At 33.2% G+C, this 25394-nt stretch overlaps 1 protein-coding gene across 2 annotated transcripts in view; it reads right to left on the reverse strand.

The window, feature by feature from the left end:
• LOC125069789 (stress-activated protein kinase JNK) overlaps positions 1 to 25394 on the reverse strand; it is a 104010-nt gene that overhangs the window by 23609 nt on the left and 55007 nt on the right. The window lies entirely within an intron of this gene.

Consider the following 25394-nt stretch of genomic DNA (forward strand, 5'->3'; position numbering starts at 1 on the left):
ACTTTGAATATAAGTCTCATTGAGTTTATCTTTTTTTTTTTAATACGATACGAACAACCTTCTATGTGAGGCGAGATGAGTCCGTAGTCTGTACCGGGCAAGCGATATTGTAATATATTTCGCTCAGCGTTGAAGGAAAACATTGTGAGGAATTTTCTATGCGTCTGAGGAAATTCTCTCACATTCCTGTGTGTAATGTACATATTTTAACCAAACATCCATACAATAGAGTAGAAGAGGATCTAATCCTTTAGAAGAGAAGGCCAGTGGTGGGATATTTTAATGTCAGTCAATTATCTATTTTACAAACTGGTGTTGTACATACATGTAACTCTTAATGTAAGTTACGTTTGTAGTTTATTCCTTGCACGGTTATGAAAATCGGTTCAGTATATAAGACATGTTGTTACATCATGTTTTTGTGTAAAATAACTGGTGATTTTACGGTTACTATTGCGATAAACCAGTAAAGGCACTTTGCTAAAAATTGTTGTTAATATTTAATTATTTTCTATTACAAAGCTTGTCAATATAAGTTGCAAGTTTATTGAAACAGTGTCGTTTGAAACACGCCAGGCTTTAAACTGAGGGGTACCCTTTTGTCGGATATGTCACTACAGTGGACGTCAGCCTTCATGTATTATTTTTGGGACATGTCACTGCTCTGGACGTGAGTACATGTATTAATTATTTGTAAGCTTGTCCTATACATTTGTCGTATAATGTAGGTCAAATTTTTATACATGAGTATTTATTTAATACATCGTTTTAATAACCAATATTTGCTGTTTCAACTTAAAAAAAAGCCTTTTTTGAGGATTGCCAGACCAAACATATGTATTATATTTTATGCGCTTTGAGGGTAAGACGGCCAACATCTTGACGCCCTCTTATGCCATCATGCCTTTTCGCCACCTCTCTACAAACCCATTTATTATTAACTAAGCTCTATTTTTAGGGTTCCGTACGTTTAAAAGAAAAGAGGAAAAAAGGTCGGTTTTTGTCAGCAGCGCAGAGGTATATAAAGTTGAAACGAATACCAAATACTGAGATCTGCGGTCCCAAGGAACTGAAAAATCATATCTCTAAGTCTACGCAATATCGCATTTCCCATACCTTCGACGGGAAGCAAAGAAGCAATATATTGTAGTTCAAGTATAGGAAAGGATCCGAAAACCGTAAATTCGTTGTTACATCATTATCAGTTTGTCTACCTGTCTGGGGGGAATGGAGCCCTCAGTGCGCGAGTTCGAAGAGCACTTGCCAGGTGTTTTTTTAATTTATTTTCTCCATATATATATAATGGTTATTTTCAATTATAAAATATTTCCATAAACATAATTATAGATGAGATTGATTTTGATGCTCCCAAATGATCTAATTGGTTGCACAAATATTTGATAAGGTATTATTAATTATGGAGATTAGCGGATTATTGTGTTTTATTATGTGTGATTATGCAAAATTATGATCAAGTATTCATGATGACAGTTGAAGCTAATAATCGGATCATTTAATAAAACTATACACTATTTATCGTAAATAAATTCCATAGAATTCTCGCACTCGCTATGAGCACACAGCAATTTTTTTCCACGTGTCGTCTGCGTAGGTTATGACCGGTAGGACGAACTGGTTGAAGACTCGTTCAGGCACTGGTGTATTGGCGATGTGAAGACTTGACGTATTTTCCCAAACACTTCCCAGCCCAGCTGAAGCCTTCTATTAGCTTCCCTCCCGAAGTTGTTTTTACCTAACTATTTACCCGAGGTATACGTACTCTTGAACAACTTTAAGAAGTATAACGTTTACAGAGATCGGCTCTAGAAAATTATAAAATACAAATTCAACAATGTCTGCTCTCTATTCCCTAACTCATGTAATCCGATAAGACATCAAATCCGAAGTAGTCGAAGAGTACTGGCAGTTCAAGTAGCAAACGTTTTACATGCTTTTCTAGGTAGATATTGTATAATACGAATTTACAATTTAAATTCTATAACAGAAATAAACCAGTAATACTTTAGAGACTCGACCAGGGAATCGAACTTAGGCCCTCAGTATCTAGAGCCTTAAAATCTGGCCACCAGACCAATGAGGCAGTTAATATCCATATCAAGAGAATATCAGTAACATTCATTGAACATATATTTGAATTCATTGAATTTGATTTTAATCTGATTAATTTAACATTTAACTTTTGGGTCTAGTCGCTTTTAGTTGATCGGTTACGATAAACCTCAATTTCTTGTAAAGTCAGCTTTTATAAGGAGACAAGTAAAATAATATATTTTAAATAGACTTAAATAAAAAATATTGGGGCAGATCAGACCCACTCATCAGATATTCTACCACATACATACATTAACATGCCTGTAAATTTTCCACTGCTGGGCTAACGCCTCCTCTCTCTTTGAGAAAAAGGTTTAGAGCATATTCCACCACGCAGCTCAAATCCGGGTTGGTGAATACACACGGGAATTCATTCAGAATTTTGTTGAAATTAGATACATGCAAGTTTCCTCGCGATATTTTCCTTCACTGCCGAGCACGGGATGAATTATAAACACAAATTAAGCACATGAAAATTCAGTGGTGCTTGCCTGGGTTTAAGTCTACAATCATCGGTTAAGATGCACGCCTTCTAACCACTGAGGCATCTCCGCTCTGATATTTTACCGTTAAGAAGAAATACTTAAAACTGTTGTGGTTTGAAAGATGACTAGGGCAACTACACGAGGCAGAATATCTTAGCTACCAAAGTGAGTAGAGCATGGGCTATTGGCGATGGTGACCAGTGCTATTTTAATTGTTTAATTTGTGTGCCCGCAACATGACGTGCAACACTAAATCTTCTAGCGTAATGTCCCGTGTCATTGTCGTGCCATCTGACACCCAGTGTAGTCATATACGCAACGTGCCTCTTAATACGTCCCGCAAGGTGTACTCTTGCCTCTACTTTTTTTTCTATTTTGATCTATATTATCTCTCTCTATGCATGTCTTTTCCCACTATCATCTATATGCTGATGATTTTCAAAATAACCTACCGAATATTATATAATATATATAAATATTCTGCAAAAATATGTAAATAGTGTAAATACATTAATATAAAAAAAACACGTCTGTTCCATCAAATATATTTTGCCATTAACATAATATTAGTATTAATATTTTGTAATAATATAAAATCAATTTTTCCAAAATGTATACCAATAGTAACAACCCCTTCAAGTACGTTCAAAGCGCGATGTTTATCCGTTCGAAATAATTTCTGGCTCGTGGACCTTTATGATGGGCGGAAAGGATGCTCGATTAGAGGTAATCGAATATCGATATACCGGAACACCCCTAAATATATCCAAACAATGTAATCTTTTTGTACAAAGAAGTTATTTGATTTTTTATTTTGTATTGTTTGCTCATCAAAATCTCGAGATGGGTTTCCACTGAAAAAGCTATTCGTAAGACTTTTCGAAATAACAACAACATTGTGAATATTTTTTTGCTAACAATTTTAACATAAAAACACATCGATGTTACGGAAATTGCCAATATTTCTATTGTAATATTAAACTTTGTAAATATTTATTGTAAAAATTAAAAAAGTACATTTTATCAATATAATTAAATAAGTTGCGACTTTATTAAGGAGATTCGATCGTCGAACCTTAAATTTAACACACCTAAGCACACGCCACTGCCACCTAACAATTATAACGTAAATTGAAAAAAGCAGATAATGTGTGGAAATAAAGTTCCTGCGAGTTTACCAACCGCTTCAAATCCTTTCGATTTACCGCAACTTCAGGCTAATATCAGACCGAATCAGCTCAATAAATATTGTCAGTTTTCAATTTTAACAGAGTTTATCGTAGAACGCTTTTCAATTGATTAGAGCTTTGAAATTTAATTTAGATTGAACAATAATGGAAGTCCATCAATTTAGTTCTGCGGTTGCGTGAAACATTCCTAAATATAATCAAATACGTATCTGTGTAGGCATAATGTAGTTGAATAACTGTGAAAATTTAAAATCATATTAATCAAACATGTAAACATTCGGGGGTAGCTACACTTTACTGCTTCAGTCTACTTGAATAAAGTATATTTTGATTTTGTATGGCATCATATATACATAGATTTATGATCCATTAATAGGACAATGTTATTAAATATCTAAAACAGCGGTTTATTGGTAGTTTATTTTAGATCCCATTCATAAACTAGGTCTTAGTCGAGACCTTGATAATTTTACAAATAGTCGAATGATAAAACTTCCTCTGTGATGTATCAAAATTTTTAATTAAATGTCTTTATGTTTGCTATTATTATTTTTATACATACTTATTATGGTTCCAGCCAAAATTACGAAAGTTAAAGGTTAGTTTCGAGATTATCTATTGGCTTATACACGTACAGATCTTCTACGAAGCTTGTAGGTTCAAAACCGGTCACAAGCTATTGACTTTTCATGTTACTTTTTGTTTAAATGGTTTATGTTTTAAACATTATATTACTTTAATTAATGTATCGAAACTAGATAGTAACTCGCCCAAACCCTAAATGAAATTCGATTAACCGAAATCCGATCTATAAACGGATGAAAATAGGACGTTGTACTTAATACTAATTCAAAAACTTCGAGCCTAAAACTTTCTCTGAACAAAATCCTCGTTACACTTATAATGATACTAGCTGTTCGCTTCAATTATATTAAAATTATACTCCGTGATTTATTCAAATACACGATTTTATATAGAATAATAAAGTACGCTGAATACAAATGGAATCAATCAAAATTATCTACATTCAATTTGGCTCTTACAAGCGTTTTTGAATCGTCATTTCAGAAGATTAGAACAGCCATGTTCATTTCTTTCCGCTAATTAAATTACACACACACACACACACACACACATATATATATATATATATATATATATATATATATATATATATATATATATATATATATATATATATATATATATATATATATATATATATATATATATATTCAACCCTATTACTCTATGTATATTTATATATCCTTAACGAATATCACCAAATTGTTATATTTTAGTGTGCCTACATGTTCGAGTTTATGTTTGACAACAAAGTGTTTTCAATATTTCTTCGAGGGATATTCAATCATTCCGAACAAAAGTCAAACAATATAATATTATAAAGTACTCTATTTGTACAAAATTACGACACAAGTCGTTATTATAAATAAAACAAAACTTAAGCCGAATATCTGAGGTGATAACAAGCGAAGCATGTGATAATCGTTCATTGAACTGTTATATGTCTTTGAAGTTGAAACCACTCTTAAAGGGTTTTGTTCGTCAATTTATGCTACCGGGTTAATGACCGAAAATGATTTTTTTTTTAATATGGTGTATGCGGTCATTGTTTGTACTTACTAATATTACGAAAACATTAAGTACTTAAATATGTTTTCATAGTATTAATAAATAAAATATATAAACATGTATTTCATGCTGACAGTTTCCTGTAGATATGCCTGAACGGTGACGGTTACCAGAACAAAAAAATATACCTTTGATAATTTTTTAAGCTATATATTACGCAGGTAATCACGCAATGATGGCAATCATTTAAATATATAATTAAAAATTATTTTAAAACGTGCCCTAAGTCTTGGCCTACCTGCGAAACCCTTAGTGAATTGGCTACGCTGCCGTATAGATAATACCGCCCTGTGAAAAATCCTTAAACATATAATATCAGTAATTTGATATTTATTATTCGATCTCGTTGTCACAAAAGGCTATATTCTCCGTAATACTATCAAAGGCAATTTTTATGATACATCTCGATGTGAAAACTGCCTTAAATCGTATAAAACAACGTCACTTAAACCTCCCGTAAAAATCTCATAATCCTCGTTATGTTAATTTATTTCGAGAGCTGAAAAAATAAAATCTCTTTCGTCTCGCTGATTCTATTTTTATTTGACAAATAAAGCGGGAAACTAGACTCTCGTTTATACTGAGTTTTTCGACTTTTCCTCTTCCATTCAATTCTTATTTTTAATGAAAATCCTATTAACATAATCGTATTCAATTTAAGAGAATAATAAATAATTGGCACACTTAAGTGTTTGTTCTTTGAACAAATTTATAAATAGTTCTATACAACATAGAAGTACAGTTTTATGTTATTAAAATTCGTAAATTTTCGTTTAGATAGTATTTAATATAAGATTAGATTTATTAATTAATTTAATATCTTCTCGACCCGACTCCGAATGGGATTTCATCTTGAAATATTATTTAACCAAAGAACGATTAAGACATCATTGAATAACACAATATGAGACGTGCTGAGGTGCTGGAACTTAACTTCGAAAGTCGAAGAAATTGATATCGGTTAACAGCACCATCGATGCCCAGTAGGGGCACGTCTATCGCTAAATCATTGCAAGAACCACCATGACCTCATTAGTACAAAAAATATTTTATCACAACCAGTCGAGTCATTTGGAATATGAGTCACAGTTTTGCAAACATCATAGGTAACAACTTTGTAAAAATATATTTTTATCTTATTCGTAAATTAAAATTGAAAGTGTGTTTTTATTTTAAGCATAAAGCTTGTGCTATGACAAAAGCTGAAGTAGCGAGTATCGAACGAGATATATTAAGTGTTTGATTTTATACATATTTTTTTGAAATAATCATTTTTCTATAGAAGTGTTGTTCATGACCCTATATCTTTTAAACCGACTTAAAAAATTCGGAGGTTATCAATTTGGATGTATTGTTTTTTTTTTGTTTGTTACCTCAGAATCTCTCATATCTGAATCGATTTGATTTTTTTGAAGTTTGCCTTATTCAATTTGGAGTTAGTTTATTTTAATTAGAAATTTGGTCCTATCCTATGCTATATTCAAGTGCTTTTCTAATCCTACGCTAAATAAAAATAATAATTGTGTGCACTCTATATGCAATCTAAAAAAAAAACTACGCAGTATGTAGATATTTAATAGTCCTTATGCAAATATAACTGATGTAAATGAGCCAATTTTAAGATTTACCTTAGTTCGAGCTTTTACAGTAACATATACACATTTTCAAAGGCAAAATGATGCCAAACGGACCGCGACTAACGCGTGCCATTAACAAAATGGTTTTAGAGAGAGATATTGAATAGCCGTTCGAATTGTATTGGTTCCAAGCGATAAACAGATCAGTCTTAATCTATTGTTATTCGTAAATATCTACAAAACGAAGATTACGTTCATTGAACGACCTTTTTTTTAAATGGGTATTCAGTTGAGATAATGAGGCAACTCATAGTAAGTGGTCCCCTGCCCCGTAGAAATTGGCTCAGTAAGCGTTATTAATCATTCTTTACATCGCCAATGTGCTAAGCTAAAGCTAAGATATTATCTCACTCGTGCCTGTAATTACACTGGCTCACTCAATATACCGGAGCACAACAGTATTGCTATTTGACGTTAGAATTTGTGATGAATGGGTGGTACCTTACTTACCTCCAAATAAATTCTAAGCTTTGTAAAAGTCGGGTGACGAGAGCAAGTTTTCTGGATATTACTTACATAAACACAAGAACCTAAATGGATGTTAGTATATTATTGTTACGATTAATATCCTTAGGAACCATTAGAAAAATCACTAGAATTATTTACACGTATATGAATTTCTTATGGAGAAGGCTTTTATAAGTTAGCGTGACAATAATTTGATATATCTCCAAAAAACAGAGACTATACGTCGTGTCGTTGTTATTAACATGATGAATTCGTTTTGATGTAATTACTTGTACGATTCCATCGGCGGGGTCGCCATAAATCATTTGTAATTCAATCGCACGTGCGTGTGGAATAACGGCTGAGTGGCGGGATCGATACCCGAGCAAGGCCATGACACGCGTTATACACGCATATTTAATAAATAATGTTCAATATACGTTGTTTGTTCTATTGAATAGCTTGTGTATCAAAAATTCACTTCATTGAAATAGGATCTTAATATGTTGTGTGGTAATCTGTTCTTAATTTATGCTACAGACAAACAGCAATAATATAAAACACCAAGGTGGGTAGTGCGATGTTGGTGTAAGGGAAGGCTTAAAGCGCCAATGACTATGGTTTGTGGTGATCACTTACCATGAGGACGTCCATTTAAAATCAAAATCGAAATATTCTTCATTCGAGTAGACTCATCAAAATCATTTTTAAATCATGTTATCATGTGTCATGTAACAGTGTTAAATTAAATATAAAGCTAATTAACGATAATAATTATAGCGCGTTAGTATCAATTCGAAATGTAGACTCTATCGAGTACCGATAAACCGCCAAAGAACTCATTATAAACTACTCTTTTTATTACATCAGACCCTTCGCTGGTTCCCTGATCCCAATTGCCTTTAATTTCAACCGCCACCAACCACCTGAGGCTATTTTTTAATAAATAAACCAGCAACGTATATTTTCAAGAAAATCCCAATACGTATCATCCCCTCCAGTGGAGCGAACTTATATTAGGAAACGCGATCTTACGTCTCGCCGTTAGCCAGGCCGCATATTGTTGAACCACTGACTCTTCATTTTACTAATACTAATATAAATGCGAAAGTTTCTATGGCTGGATGTTTGGTACTTAACCACCAGAACAGTTGAACAGATCTGATTGAAACGTGGCAGAGACAGATCTGGAATAGGACGTAAATTGCTTTTTATCTTGGAAAAATATATCAAACACTTGCTCTATTCGTCCCCCCCCCCCACGGGCGAAGCCAAAGGCATTAAGTAGTACCCAATAAGAACTTCAACCAAATAACTTTGCCTGACTATGTCTCTCTTACGTACACTTCACTTCATCATCGGTTTCATTGTCCAAATTAAAATGAAGAACACGGACTACCTTCCATTAACATAATATGATCTTTGTATAATCTAATTACGATCTTTTAAAAGAAATAAAGGAAGACAACGTCGTAAGTGGGAAGACGCCATAAAAAGAATAGCAGGTTTTACTCGGAGAAGAAAGACACAAGATCGTACTGTGGCAAGCTTTATGGGAAGGGTATGGTGGGAAGCAAGACAATCTTGGCGAAACTGGTGTCCAATATTAAAATTTAGTATTTAAGAAAGAAATGTATGTATTATATAAGATTGTTAAATAAAGGCAATAATTATTATCTTAATCAAGACGTCTTCGATAAAATTAATCAACAAACTTTGCTGAAATCAGGGTTAAAAACAATTAATTTCTAAGTAATAATTGTATAAATATATTTGAGATATTTTTAGTATATTGAACTCACAATATAGTAATATTATTTATTACTTTCCGGTTTGAATATTGTGCGAGCCAGCGTTATTACCGGCACTACGTAGTTATTAAAATTACATTTAAGATCGCGAGGTTTTCAGCGCAATGACGGTGTAAGATGATTAGGTAATATAGCTTTTATGTGTTATGGTTGGAGGCGACCTTTATTTAGACGGTTATTTCAAAAATATAACAATAAATAAAAAAAAGGGCTCCCTAAGACTAACGATATAACTATTACGTCTCTCTATAAGATGTTTTTACAAACGAAGTCGCGTGCGTTTAGAGCATTATTTACAATTGATTGCGATCTAATCGGCGACATTTACGGTTTTTGTTCGCACTCGATCGAATTTATCAAAACAGCCTACCTTGCCAAGAACTGCCCACTTAAACTTATCCATAAAAGCATCAGACAAATTACAACTCTATCTCGAAATATATATGGTTGAAGTTCGTGCGTCATAGTTGAAAATAATTATGCCCTTAAATTTAGAAAAAACTGGTTAGGGAATCTCGCCTTTCTGTGACGGCTATAAGGTTGAAAATAAACGTTGATAAAAAATATTAAAAAAAATGTGTTAGAAGGTGATATGTTTTCTTGCCGCAATGTCAGAGGTCAGAGTCTAAAATAATTTTCATTTAAAAAAGCTGTTTATAAAAGTATTCAAGATGTAGTAATTTAAAACCGAGTTCAAATTATACATATCAATTCGATTGTATTGAAAGGAAGGAAAGTGCTATGCTCCCCCCACCCGTCCAGGCGGCCTGTTTCTCTCCTTCACTCTATTTCTCTCTATTATTTACGGATTTATATAACATTATTTTTTATTAATAATATTTTTATTTCTTTTTATTAATTTATTCTCAAAAGTTAATTATTTATTCCAGATTATAATTGATTCAATTATGAAGTTTGTTACTTCTGAACTTTTATGAACCGATTTAAATTACGGAATAGCCCATTAGGAAGTAGGTAGTAGACGGTAAGCATTATAAGGACAACCCTTCTACTCTCTACCAAGCTTATCAACAAAAACCTCGTAATGGCCACATGCATAGTACATGATCCGGTGGCTTAGTGTTCCTGAATAAGAAATCTAAAGGTTGGTAACATTGTATAATTTATGAATTTCAGTATCACGATCATGCAACAATGCTTTCACTTGGTGGTAGGGCTTTGTGCAAGCCCACTGCGTAGGTACTATCCACTCAGATATTTAATCGCCAAACAACAAACTTAATATTATTGGGTTCCAGTTTGAAGGGTCGAATGAGCCAGTGTAACTACATGAAAAATGGACGTATATGTAATATCTTCCCAAGGTTGGCGCACTGGCTATTTGAAGAATGGTTAATATTTTTACATCGCCAATGTCTATGGGATGGTGGTGACCACTGACCGTCAAGTGTCCAATTTGCCAGTTCCAACTACCAATATAGAAAGATATAAAGATACAATACAACGAGCAGTTATGTCCCTCCGCTTAGAGCAAATGAAGCGTCTATTGAAATCCGGGCGGGGTGAGGTAAGTCGGATTGGCAGGCGGCAGGGAGTATCCTATACGCTGTATTATTATGGATTCTGTCGTATAAGAGACATAAGCTTGTTAATGAACTCTGAACTACTTGTACTACATGGGCTCGATCATGAGGTGCCTTGTGCCTGGGCCGTAAACTTCATAACAAAAATAGTATAATATTTTATAATAATGGTGTAATGACCTATAAATATAATCTTATTTCAAATAATATTTCACTCTTGTATATCATGCGAACCCGTTTGAGTAGGTAACCCCCCAGTCGTCATATATTTCATTGCCAAACAGCAATATTTGTGTATTGTTTTATTCCGGTTTGAAAGGTGAGTGACTCAGTGTAACTACAGGCACAGTGGGCATAACATATCAGTTCCCAAGTTTGATCGCATTGGTTATGTAATAAATGGTTCAAATTTCGCACGCATTGTCTGTGGGTAGCGGTCACCCTTTCAGGTAGACCATTTGACGGTCTACTTATAGATGAATAAAAAAAATTCACTCGGTGGAATTGAATAACGAAACCGTTCCAACATAATAAATTATATCAACATTTTCTAACAATGCTGGACGAAAAATCCAAAGAGATAAGTTGCTGGCGATAAATTTCGACCGAACATAAACCAGACTGAAGGTTCAGGGGGAGAATACATTTATATCTGACGTGACGTAATCGTTGTGATTTATTTTGTGAAAATATTCTAGATTCATCGGCTGTCTAGACAATATATATATATATATATAAATATCCAACAAGATCTGCCTATTGTTTGTAGGTTAACCCTCAATTGCTTTGATTCCAATTTTACTTTAGTACAACTTATTTCTATGAAAACCTCAAAAAGTTACTCTTTGTTGACGGCGCTTGGATATTTAAAACTTTATTAACTACGACTCTAACGGTTGAATTAATTTAATTATTACGATTATTATTTTCTGTGTTTCAAATAAAATAAAAATTTGACTCCTTCAACATACGCTAAACTTTTTACGGTAGTTTACTTTCTGTATTATTTTAAGTTGAATTGACATAAAAAATAGACCAAGTAAAAAATATATATATGTTTATTTTTACTAATTAGCTACTGGAAATAAAAATAATAATTTAACAATTTCCCCTCCTCGTCATCGAGTCGTGTCGTATACGTCTCGTACGATATAAGTGCATTTAAAACTCTTGAAACCCGCAAAGTATGCGAGGGCGCAATGCGTAATTGGACACGTGACGTCAGCACCTCGCTACGAGATTTCCGTAACGAAACAAAGCAGTTTTACGAAGTGCTTGCCATGTAAGAAAATGGTTCCCAATATATATTTTCATTATATCTGTACATATATAAGAGCCAGCTAAATACTTTACATGCATTTATTATTATATATTTTTCTAATTTAGTCTGCATTCGTAGTAGTGTTTTTGATTGCGAGCGAACTAATGTCTTACCTTGAGGTAAACAAAATTGGGATTAATTCATTCAATTTTTTCTTTTAAAGTTAGCATACAAAAACAGTCTTCAACTTGGTGATATTAAAATAAATTGACTAGCTCGGGACCTGCGGCTCTATACCTAGACAATGAACTGGTAGTCAAGTTACGTTATAAAAGTATCATGATATATTCCGTTCCAATTTATTCGAGCACTCCTACGTTTTAAGATTTCCATTTTTGTAAGTATAAGTTGAAAATGTTCAGAAACTCGACGATAATGATATTTCAATTTCGATGATCCGGATCGAAGCTACCCCCAGACATATTTAAGGGCGATATCACAGTGACAACACAGTGATATGAAACATTAAATGAAACCATTATAATGCCTTATGAGAGAAAGGGATAAAAAATTGGAAATAGCGTAACTTTTTCAATTTAAATTTAACACAATTAAATTTTTGCGGTAAATGTTTGCTATTATGCTTTATGATAACATAAAAACTAGTTTAAAACTTCATATAACTTTAAAGATTAAAGTCGACATCGTAAAACAAATTAAAATATGTAATTTGACGAACACAGTCGTTTATAAAAATGTAACAGCCTATACCTATCCCACAGCTGGGTTAACGCCTCGTCTCCTTTAAAGGAAATGACTTGAGCTTTTTCCACGTTGCTCTAGTGTGGCTTTCTGGATGCACGTGTTTTAGAATTTCATCTGTCAGATGCAGTTGTTCCTACGATGTTTTCCTTAACTGCCGAATACGAGATACCTAAATTTATATATCTTTCTCCATCTGAGAGTCGTATATAGTTTTTTTATTCATATCAACGCGTGATTAAAATGGACGCGATCATGGTTACAAGAAATATTATTTTCTACATCCTCATAATACTATACAGCCACTTAATATCCGACTTGGGTCTACGTCCACAATAGGCATTATGATTGAATTATTCTGAATCTGTTCGTCTATGTCCACGGAGATTACTATTCTAATGAAATTTTCGCGTAACATTGAATATGTTATACAACACATTCAAAGCTATATAGCGCTATATTTTCAGTGGAAGACTGGTCGAAGGGTGTACGGTTATTCCCTTGTTTTACGATATATTGTTATGCTTATTTGAAGTCGGGTCTGAGTGCATTTTGCTGTTGCGCTAATAAACTGTCCGCCATTCAAATTGTACATAATATTTCATTGATGCTATATAACTATTAATAGAACTAACTTTATTTTAGACACAGGCCTGACGACTACGGTACTTTTCACTTTTAATGATACTTGAGTTTTTTACCGGTTCTTCTCGATATCTTCACTTTAAATATGACTTGTCAAAAGTACTTGTACGATCCTGTTTAAATAAATAACTTATACTTTACACGTTCAAAATCTTCACAATATGGAGAAACGTTACATTTCCTTATTGATTGTAGAAAATATATCCTCAGACATAAGAAGAAAAGTTCATCCTTTTTTTTTTATTTAATTTGAAATGAAGCACAAACTACGTGGCTACGATGGAGGTTTTACTAATTTCCAATCTCAATAACCTCCCCATTTCCTTTCTAAAACACGAAGCCCTACGGTTACGAAAGAACTCAGTTACGCAGCGATCTTAATTTTTTTGTGTTGTTTATTAATGAATTTCAAAAATCTACCGCTGACTTTTAATAAGACAAAAGGACTTTTTTTAAGCAAAACACTCATTGCAAATCTTTAAGTAATTCATCAAACATCAAAACTTATAATATTTTTTTGTAGCTTACGTATGTATTATACTACTAAGAGAAAAAAACATTTAATAGATATACCATAATATTGTTTAGGACCGAGTTGATGAGTGCTTAGACAAGAATGCTAGCCGAAACACTAGCGGATTCAAACCCGGATTAATAAACAGTCCTTGCTCGGGAATAAACGAATATATCGTGAAGAAACCTGCATGCGTCGTTTTAAATTGTGCCAAAATATGTATATCGTTTAATTTTCCTCGTGAAAATACAAAAAAAATCTTAAAAATAGTTTCTATGATCAGCGCTAACATATGTATATCTAACGAGTGACTTTAACTGAACATGTTTTGATATAATTGCATTAAAGTAAACTTTAAAGTACAATCCACTTGGATCTTATACGATATGTCAAAAGTTACGATAAAGACTGACTTCCTTCAAACGTAATAAAGTTAAAATTCTATGGCGCCATATACCCAGCTACTTCATTCCGAACTATTAAGATAAGTGTTCCTAACACCGCATTGAGATGAATCACGGAGTAGTGCACCGACAGATTTTATTTCTCATTTTAGGGTTCCGTACCTATAAAGGAAAATTTGAACCCTTATAAGATCACTTAGTTGTTCGTCTGTCTATCCGTCAAGACCGTTTTTCTCGGGAATGCGTAGAGGTATAAAGTTAATACCAAATACTGCGGTCCCTTAGAACTTTGAAAAGAGCCTTTTGAGCCTTAGAGCCTTGAAAAAAACAAAGCTCTAACTGCTCAATCACGCAAATAAAGGCTACGCAATCAAAAGATATGATAGTTTTTGTCGCAATTCCCATAAATGCGTATTAACGGGAATCAAAACTTATACGGTACTTGTCGTTGTCTGTTTGTCTATCTGTCTAGTGGTATGGAACCCTCAGATCACGAGTCCGAATCGCACTTGCCCGGTTTTGTTATATCAAATTGCTGTGCCATTTATATAAAATCTATTTCACACACCACTAACGGGTAGCAGCGTGGTAGAGCTCCATTATTGCCATAAATTTAAAGTCAGCATCAAGTGAGATTCTAATATTTATAGTACTTGCACGGCACGAAGAAATTTCAATGAACAATACTTAACTTTATGCTAAGTAAATATACAAATATATAAAAATATATTGAAGAACTCAGAATCACGTTGACGGTTATAAAACTGTGTTACGTACGAATTTTTAAATTATATTAATGCTGAAGTATTGCATTAAGTTTCAAACCATCTATACACTTAAGCATGTATAAAACTAATCTTCCAATACCTGCTAAAATACAGGTACCAACCGGTGCTTACTTCAGCGGCATTGGCTTTGGCTTTGTATGCTTAAAATAGATCTAGAAGACTTAATTAAGCATATTTTCTTTACAACATTTAGTAACAGTCAGCTCGAAACTCGGACGAAACCGAAATAAATAGCTTTATAAAAAAAACTCTTCATAAAACTAAAGACTGCGTGCAGACGCTGGATTCAGGAATAAAAACGTGACTTAATCTAATATCACTCTAATGGATTCCTATCCTGAATGATAAGCCGTCGCAGAGGTTAATGGACGCATTTATAATTCCCATATAATTACAACTGTACCTTCATACTTGCTTTAATGAACTCTTATAAAGAGTTACCAGTCGAATTCAATTATCAAATAAAGGGGTCAAGTGGAGAAAACCGCTACGCTTTTATGTCTATAATTTTAATTTAGAACTATTTTTTATTCGCATCTTCGCCCTCTGAGGGGTTCGTAGATGTTAGGATTAAGGTGTAAAAAGCATATGTCCTTCCTGAGTTCAAGCTTGTTTCATGCCAAATTTCATCAGATTCGGTTCAGTGGTTTAGTCGTGAAAGCGTATAATATTAGTAAAGATTAATTTCATGTCCGACAATGAAGAAAAATATTGTTAGGAAATCACGAATAACCCCGCAGAGGTGGAACAAAAATAAATAAATAAATAAATAAATAAACAAGCTTCAAATCTCCGTAACAGGAGGCCTTTATCCAATAATGGAACATTTTGCGGGCTGTCTTTGACTTTGACAATTATCTAAAATGAGGGGGCATGGGGGCTGTGCAGTTCATCACCGATAGCAACTGACTCCTTGTAACTTTAAATTCATATATAATCCTAGTAGCCACGAGTACTGTTAATAGTCCACGTCTAAGAAGAAAAGACTATAAACAAAATAAAAACTATAATTATTATAAGTTATGAAAATTAAAAAAGTACAAAAACTACAAAAATTAATTATTATAAGTTATGAAAATTAAAAAAGTACCTCTGTACATAATTCAATAACATTGCTACAATTAAAAATGAAAATTACTTGTAAATTAAACAAAAAAAAAATCAGCTTTTCATAACAATATATTACGAGAGCATATGACCCACTTCGTATTGAAACAATAATAAAAACATTCATTTTATGTTCTCATTCAAAAAAAAAAAACATACAAAAAGTAGCTTCACGCTCAACGCTAAACTGGCGAGTGCTATAATCGTTGCATTCCACCGGTAGAGCTGTAATGGGTCGTCAAGACCGCGTGCCGTTGTGTCGAACGTGCCAACGCCCGCTGAACCACGTAAGAGCGCTGCAATTTAAGCGCTTAACGTTCTAGTTCAGTGTGCCGGTCTATTGCAGTTGATTTTTGTAATTAAAAACGAATTTCCCTTACAAAACTTTTCTTTACATTTTTAAGTGAAATTTGTTGAAATTCTTTTAAATCTTATATAGGTAGTTGTTGAAATTTTTTTAGAACTCGTTGACCTATATTCATCAAAGTTACTATTAAACTTATTTAGTTATAACGACGATTGAAAGCCATCACAACATTATTAATTTGAACGTAAGTATTTTTATCATTAGTGCCCTCAATGTCTTAAATAACAATTAAAAGTCACGTATTAACAAATGACAACAAATATTATTTTAATATTTAAATAATTATAAATGAAATTAAACAAAAACTAATATCAAAAAACGTATAGATGAAAAATATTTTATAATTGATGAAAAACAGCCACATGTTTTAGACTAACTGTGTCTCTATTTTCATTATTAATTAGCGATTACATTTTTTCAATCAAACCGATTAATAAAAAAATAATATCTATAGTTAAAAAAAATTTACAACATATACATATAATATAAATAAATAATAAGGTACTTAAAGCACGTTGAATATTACGTTGCACTAATGTTCGACGATGAAATTTTATTCTTTCCGTAAAGATGAATGATAGAATATATTTTCGAAATTCACATTGGCGTGAGAGGGGTACATGACGGGACAACGACCTCGTAACAAGGTCACGAGTGCAGTGGTTCCCTACATTGACTACGCTTTGCCGAGTGCAACGACAGGGTTAGCTCGCGATGAGAATGTAACAATCATTTTAAGCACATTTAAAGTAATATCAAATCGGCTTATCGATAACGCTATATTCCTTATTATGTATTTGAAAACAATTTAATATCTTTGCAAGTTAAATTTTAGGGTTATGTCTAACGAAAATTACTAGCTTGCTAAATGGTTTAGTGACATAAAAGTTTTTAAATGTTCCGCTGTTGGGCTAAGGCTTCATCTTCTTTTGAGGAAATTGTTTGGGGCTTATTTCACCACGATCCTCTCATACGTGTTGATGGATAAACATTTAGCAGATTTTCACCTGACACATGCAGGTCTTATCATGATACTTTCCTTCACAGCCGAGCCACAAAATGAATTAAAAGCACAAAATGACCACATTTTTTATTTATTTTAAGTTACACCATCAACTTATCACTAAGTACTTAACTAATTTTAATGCTTGTCCGGGTTTGAAACCATAATCTTATTTTAAGATTTACGTGTTCTAATCTGTACTATTTTGCACACACATTTAAAAATGTATTTATAAGAAATCCCTCACAAATTAACCACCAGTAGTAGCACCACAATTTATTAGGGCTTTGTGTAAGCCCGTCTGGCTAGGTATAACCCATTCATTAGATATTCTTTCACCAAACAGCAATACTTTTTATTGTTGTTTTTGTTTAAGTTTGAAGGGTGAGTAAGATTGGTGGCGCACTGGCGATGTAAGGAATGGTTAATATTTCTTAAAGCGCGAATGTCTATGGGCGTTGGCTTCGACTTAACATCAGGTGGCTAATTAGCTCCTATATCTACTATTATAATCATATATCGTCTCTACCCATGTCATAAAAAGTATTGTTTAGTGACAAGCTTTATTTTTTTCGTTTAATTAAGTAGTGGAATTAATATCGGTGAATACATTATTGTTTATAATTTGTAACGTTGCGTTACAATTCGTTGCGAATTACTTTTCTGTTGTTGTGATGGAGCGTAAATTACTTCGCCAGAATCCATTATTCAAATATCATGGTACTTTTTTACGATTAAAGCATTTTGTAGGAACTTCCATTCCATTTATTTTTCGCTCAATAATTCTTTGGATGTAAATCAACGTTACAAACAACAGCCGTGATAGTCTAGTGGTTACAAGACGTAAATCAGAACCGATGACTGAGTTCGAAACCGGACCATCAAGCATCACTGAATTAATGTGCTTAATTTATATTTATAGTTCATCTCGTATTCGACGGTGGAGTAAAAAAATCGTGAGATAATCTCCAAGTGGTGGATGAGAATCTGCGAGGTGTTCAATCCGCACCTTTGGACCTTCTCCAAAGGGAAGAGAAGGCCTTAGCCCAGCAGTAGGAAATGTCCTAAAGCTGTTACTTATACCTACATACGTAGCATATAGGAGACAAGCCGAAACACAATTCAACTATATAAAAATAAGCTAAAAAATCACAACAAGTTTGCGCATCATTAGCTCGAAATGACTCAGCACAAAATTCTACCACATTTATAACTATTGTACTATCTTTTTAAGAGGGTAATTTTTAGTGCTGGTTCAGTTTAATTATTAATTAGAAAAAGTACTTGCGACGCTGAGGACTGACGAGAGGACGGGGCAGAAGTCTATCGAATGGAGAGCCCTTCAATACGCATCCCTAGATTTAAGTACAATTCGACAGCGGATTGCGGTTAGCATTTCTGTAAAATTTTAAACCTTAACACAAACTTAATAAGGTTGAATTTTGCGTACAAAATTTTAACTTGTCGTATAAGTACATAACTCATTCACAATTTTTTATGATATATTTTTGAATTTAAATTTCTCGTTTTCAGAAAAAAAAAAACTTTTCAGCTGAAGTTGTCGGATAATTTTGGAAGTATTACGCATACTTTGACAATAGTTTTTATTTGAATTTTACGGAATGTTTTAAACACTAGAAAAATGAGAAAATAATTGTTTTAACACTATTTTTGAATAAAATGTATCTACACGTATTATATATGTACGTGTATAACACATACATAATAAATAAGGTCCTACTTTAAATGGTTAAACAATTCCAATATCGTAAGGTTGACGAGCGTAAGGCTAAATCACATAATGGATTCAATCTTCAAAGTAAGGGTTTCCTTCCAAGGACAAGTTGAGAGCTAGTAGATAAAGGGTAGCCTAACATGAGGAGCGAGGGCTCTTCAATGCTTATTGGCTGCATATCGGAGATTGCGTCACAGTAGTGAAGTTTGCGGAGAAATGAGAGAGATCAATACAAATGCTACTGGCTCTGGAGACAATGAGGATTAGGCCAGATTTTATCTTAGTCATTGGAACTGTTGGATCTATTTCCGAAATATTATCATAACGGTGCAAAGTTTTATCTATATAAGTTTAATATTAGTAATAACTTATATAATTTGAACATATTTTAAATTTTCGAATATATATTTTTTAATTTATTTTCTTTGTTTTGAATTATGGTAATAATCTTCCCTCGAGTTCCTAAAAAGCTGATCAGAGTAAGATTAACTAATGCGACTAAAAACTGAACGCTTATTGATCGACTATATCGCATGCCATCGACCGATGACAATTCAGACTTCACTGGAATTAATTGATCTGACTTTAATTAGCGTTTCAGAATATTAATAAGAAATGAATTAATAGTAAACGGCGTATGATTCGGCAGACCGAACGAATTTATAATTACGAAGATAATATTTTTAAATTTGGAACTAGAAACTAACTTGGTTGATAGTTATAATATGGTCTTCCAGTAATTGGAACTTCAGCTCCAAGTGACGTGGAAGATGGCGAGCCAGAGAAGTTATTTATAGTTGCTGACATCAAGGCTGTAGCATTTCTGTTGGACGTTGCGCAATTTTCAACTGCAGCCGTTACATAAAAGCCAGTTAACAGGCGGCCATGATGGGAGCGGATATTGTAAAGAGCGCTCCTATTTACTTGTTTATAAAGTTGAATGTTATTTTATAAGACTTTAAATTACCATATTCACACTTTGAATGATAGATCTCGCTGGTGCTCCATCATACAATATGTTTATGTATTCACATCGGGTTTTAAACTAAAAACTTTTATATTTAAGCGTATTATATATCAACATTTCGGAATATATCTATCGAGAAAAACTATCAAGAAACAGTTGTTACTCTTTTTTAACAGTTAAATAACATTGGTGCGTCGTATCTCCACTAACTTCTTACTTATATATTTAGTTTACTTTAAAAGAGAGATTATAAACAAAATCTCTACCAATAAATAAGTATTTTTTATTTATTGGTAGAAAATAGTAAATACTAAGCTAATATACCAGAAGAAGCCGCAAGTTTCGGCGGTTTGAGTATGTATTATGTATTATTTGAACGTATCTGCGTTTTTTTTTATAATGCTTAACTGAAAATAGTACTTAACAAATGTACATAAAACTTACACCAGAAATTGGAGCGCTTTTTGAAGGTTCGACCTTATATAATTATTATAATAAGCAGCCAATCGTCAATTAACGTAACTTTCATGTTCTTGGGGATTAAAAAAAAATGTCTGTTTTCAAGAGTACAATAAAATAAAATAAATAAAAGAAAACATTAAAGCTACTCAATTTTCTCGACTAACGAAATCTCAAGTTTACATACCTCCATTGTTACGTTAGTAATTCCTCAATAGGACTTTAAGTTACGCTCGCGATATGAATGCGAGTAAAGGGTCCTACGAGATATAAAAGACGAGTGCAAGTACTGCACTGTTTCGAAGAGACAAAACATCTCTGAAGGAGGCTAACATTGAGATTTTGGCACAATAAGATTCTACATGTAAGATTGTTTTGATTTTAATGGGCCGACATTTTCGGTGTAGATCTGGGGAATTTCAAATGCAAAAACTATTTTGGGATAGAGTGTCGACTCAAATCCATATGTTTATCAACCACCTTGCGGTGTAGCGTGGTGGTTAAAGGGGTTCTCGACCCAACAGTGGGACATTTACTGTTAGTGTATTATGTGTATAAAGTGGTTTTTTATCATTAACATTTAACATTGAACAGCAAATGTAAAATATTAATGTTATTTTTTATGTTTTTTATCCTCTTATATGTGTTTCATTGCAATTGTTCACAATCATTATTTTTTTCCTTTGTGAAGATGGTTTGTGATCCATCAGTGCGGGCTAGAAAAAATATTAGCAGATATTTGTGACACGCATAGATTTCCTCACGATGTTCCCTAAGCACAAGAAAATTCAGTTGTACTTGCCTGGGTTTCAACCCACAACGTCTGTTAAGATAAACCACGCATTCTAACCAAGACCTATGAACTATTTTATACTGTATAACTAAGTCTTCCGTACATTAATTTGCTCCAGATGGCAACAATATAAGTAATTCTGTCGAAGAAGATCGAGTACCCAAGTTACGTATAACAAAAACTTAGTAGAAATCTCTAGTTTTATTCCCTATTGTACTTTTAATAACGGAAACAATAAAACATTGTTATCACAAATATAAAAGGAGGAATGGAGAGTGCGCGCGAAGACGATTATTTCTGAATAATAAACCATTCGTATAGAAAATACAAAGAATATTTTAGACTGGGACAAGGAATGAGAAAATGTGGCAAGGCTTCGCGAGGAACGAACGACCTACTTGCTTCCGTCCTATCATTTATAAGGATATTATATAATACTAATATTTTCATGTAAATCTCGTTGAGCGTGATATGTATAAAATTCAAATACATTCAAGTGTTAGTAACGGTAATCAAATTTGACCTTTAAGTATTTATTTGGTGGTATTTGTATTTTAAAAAAATGTGGTCTAGAGTTTTAATTTTTAATAACTTAACTTGTGTTCGGCGATAACGAAAACGTCGTGAGAAAAACTGAAAGCATCAGATAAAAATCTGACATATATGTTGGTATTAGAATGGATTGTTTCAACGTGGTGGAATAGTTCCAAAACATTCTTCAATGACCTAACCTAACAAGCTTTCACTAATAATACTAACTGTAAAAATATAAGAGTTTCAAAGAGTTCCAACAACGGCATCACCATCACGAAAGTGTATACAAACGAAAAAGCGAGCAGAGGAGCCGACTACACAAACACAGATAGCTGAAATAAAAAGGTTCCAAGGATGTGTAAAGAGCGAACGCAATGAACGCGCACAAAAGGATTACAGGCGAAGGAACTCGAATAATATTATATCCTACAAAGCCTGGCCTACTTCCTTAAAATATTGAATATTGTTTAACACTATTTTATATAGAAAAAAAAAACGCCTGGTTTTTGGTTCGGTTTCCATCACAGGACACTAATTATTGTGAAAAAACAGCATTGTAAATCTGTTTATTTAAAAAGAGCAACTATGCGAGTTTCTTGCCGTTTCTTCTCGCTGGAGGCTGCTTTCCGAAACGGTGGTAGTATTTTAATATTGACGATTCAAAAACGCTTCGTTGTGAAGTTTACTTGAATAAACTTGATTTGATTTGATTTATTCGATGTTAGAAGATAACTAACTATAAAAGTATGCTTATCTCTTGAAGGGATTTCTTCTAGCACATCCACGAAGGATGAATAATAAGACAGGTAAATTAGAAGTGTATATTTATAATTTCAAAGACTTATTGTTTTAAAAAACATTTAAGATATTCCTATCATCTCCAAGTATGTTCCGAGACCAATTTCAAAATATTCATTTTTTTTAGAATAACTTACAAACGAAAATGACTCTTGTCTGTGATTTAAGAGTAACCGTATCATAAATATTTTACAAATATTGGTCTAATCTCGTGCAGAAAAATTTGCGATTTTAAGCGAGACATGTAATTTATTTACAGTCACCGCTGCGGGCATTTCGTAAATAACGCCGCTAAAACTAGAACAGAACCTCGGAAACTACAGGCAGGGGAAATGTAGATCTTAAAAACGTCTATTGAAAAGCCAACAACACCGCGTGCATAACTTTCCAACACACCACGGTAACATTAGGTTTATAAATAGAAAATAAGTGTCTCAAAACTAAAACGGTATAAAAGTCGAGTCATACCATATTAAAGCTTACATTTTGACTCCTTGGGAATTAAAATAAAATGTATTTAACATTACATAAAATAAATCCTTCTTGAATCCTTATTGAAAAACAACCAATACTTTTTACTGATTCCGATTCTTCCGATTGAAAACCGAAATCTTTAGACTTAAAGTCGACTTCTTCTTCTTCTTCGTGTGCTTCATTACTGAAAGTCGTGCTTGTTCTGAAATGCTTTCACCATGTGGCGACTAGCTTCCTCCACTAGTCTCAGGGCAGTCGGAATATTGAGTCCCGTTATATTTTGAATCTTGTCGGACCAGTGACAATTACAGCCGACTATTTAATCAAAAAAGTGATAATGGAATATGTACCAGTAACGAAAGATACATATTGCTATTCGGAATTAAATATTGGAACAGACGTTAGTTTTTATAAATATTATATATTAAAATTTGCACAATTAAAGTATCATGCAATGAAGGCACAGAAGGACTTAAAAACTAGGCTAAGGAGTGCTGAATGTCTCCTCTCAAGCCTGCCCCACTTTCTCGACAATATTGCGAGAATAGATATTTCTTATGCATAAAGCTTTGAGATTTTCATCCAAGTTCGACGTCCTTCGAAATCAATAAGGCTTGCGGAAAGTTTCTCAGAGAAAATCAGTTTTAAAATTTAGGACGACTTAAACATAAATAAGTACCATTATATCGTTTAGTATAATTATTGTTGTTTAAATAAAATATTCAAGAGTATTTCAGTTATAATTATCTGAATAAAATAATAAGATTTTTTAGTCTAGTTAAGAGTATTGTAAGGATAAAATCAATTAATTTTAACGATTGCTCTCCTTTGTGTCGGGAATACGAATAACCTTATTCGCTGGTATAACGTTAATAGGCTTTTGACCTGTAAGTGTGTAGGCCGATTGCTTAGTTGGTGTAGCTCGCTAATGGTTAGCTTATCAGGCCTAAGATCTCGAGGTTCTGGATTCATAGGCAATGGTTTCGTCAATAAATTTGCAATGTTGAAATTGATAGTGATTACACTGCCGCGTAGAGATGAGCACTTAACTATTTCTGGTTGATGAGAATAAGGGAATAGGTTGTGTATTATGATCGGAGCTGTCTTGTTGTCCAAATCGTCGTGTCCAAAATAAGTCAGGAGGATAACATGATCATCACATAATCTATTATAATGTTACAGCTACATGGGGTATCATTTAAATTCAGCGTTGGCTTTTGGAAACCAACTTGGAAGCTGAATGGTTTAAATGGAAATTTAGGACTATTTATTTACTATTAGGATGTTTTTTAATTAAGTATTGTATGTTAAAAAATTTTTGTCAGGTTTGTTATTAATTTTTGTTTTTTCAATTGTGCCGTGTCTTAAATAAACTTTTCCTTCTTTCTTTCATTACCTAACAATCGGGTTACAGAACACAGAACAATACAAAAAACTTTTCTCATTTTAAAATTCATAATTTCATAAACATAAATTTGGGGTGAGTCTACTACTCCTGATCGATGTTATGTTATGTGATGTCAACCTGAATGATTCCGGCCGCGGCGGAATATCTCAAGAGACCAGCCAGTTGGCTAGTAGTTAGCCACATAGTTACGTGGGACATGTTATATACTATATACTGTAGACAAGTGCGCAATGAGTTCGAGATACAGGACTATAGACAGTTCAACTTTCAGACTCCGGGCTATTTTTGAAAATTTTTCTACAGAAAAACAAAACAGCTCTTTATCCAGCCGACCCAAAACATGGGGTTTATACTCAGGAACTCGTGATCTGCGGCCTTATCTAGTCACTCGACCAACGAGACAGTCACACAACACATACATTCATATATACATATGTGTTAGATGTGACTGCCTCGTAATGGTATTTGTGAAAGTCAAAAGTGCTTTTAACAGGGA

The sequence above is a fragment of the Vanessa atalanta genome, chromosome 16, assembly GCF_905147765.1.
Source record: "Vanessa atalanta chromosome 16, ilVanAtal1.2, whole genome shotgun sequence".
Classification (NCBI taxonomy): domain Eukaryota; kingdom Metazoa; phylum Arthropoda; class Insecta; order Lepidoptera; family Nymphalidae; genus Vanessa; species Vanessa atalanta.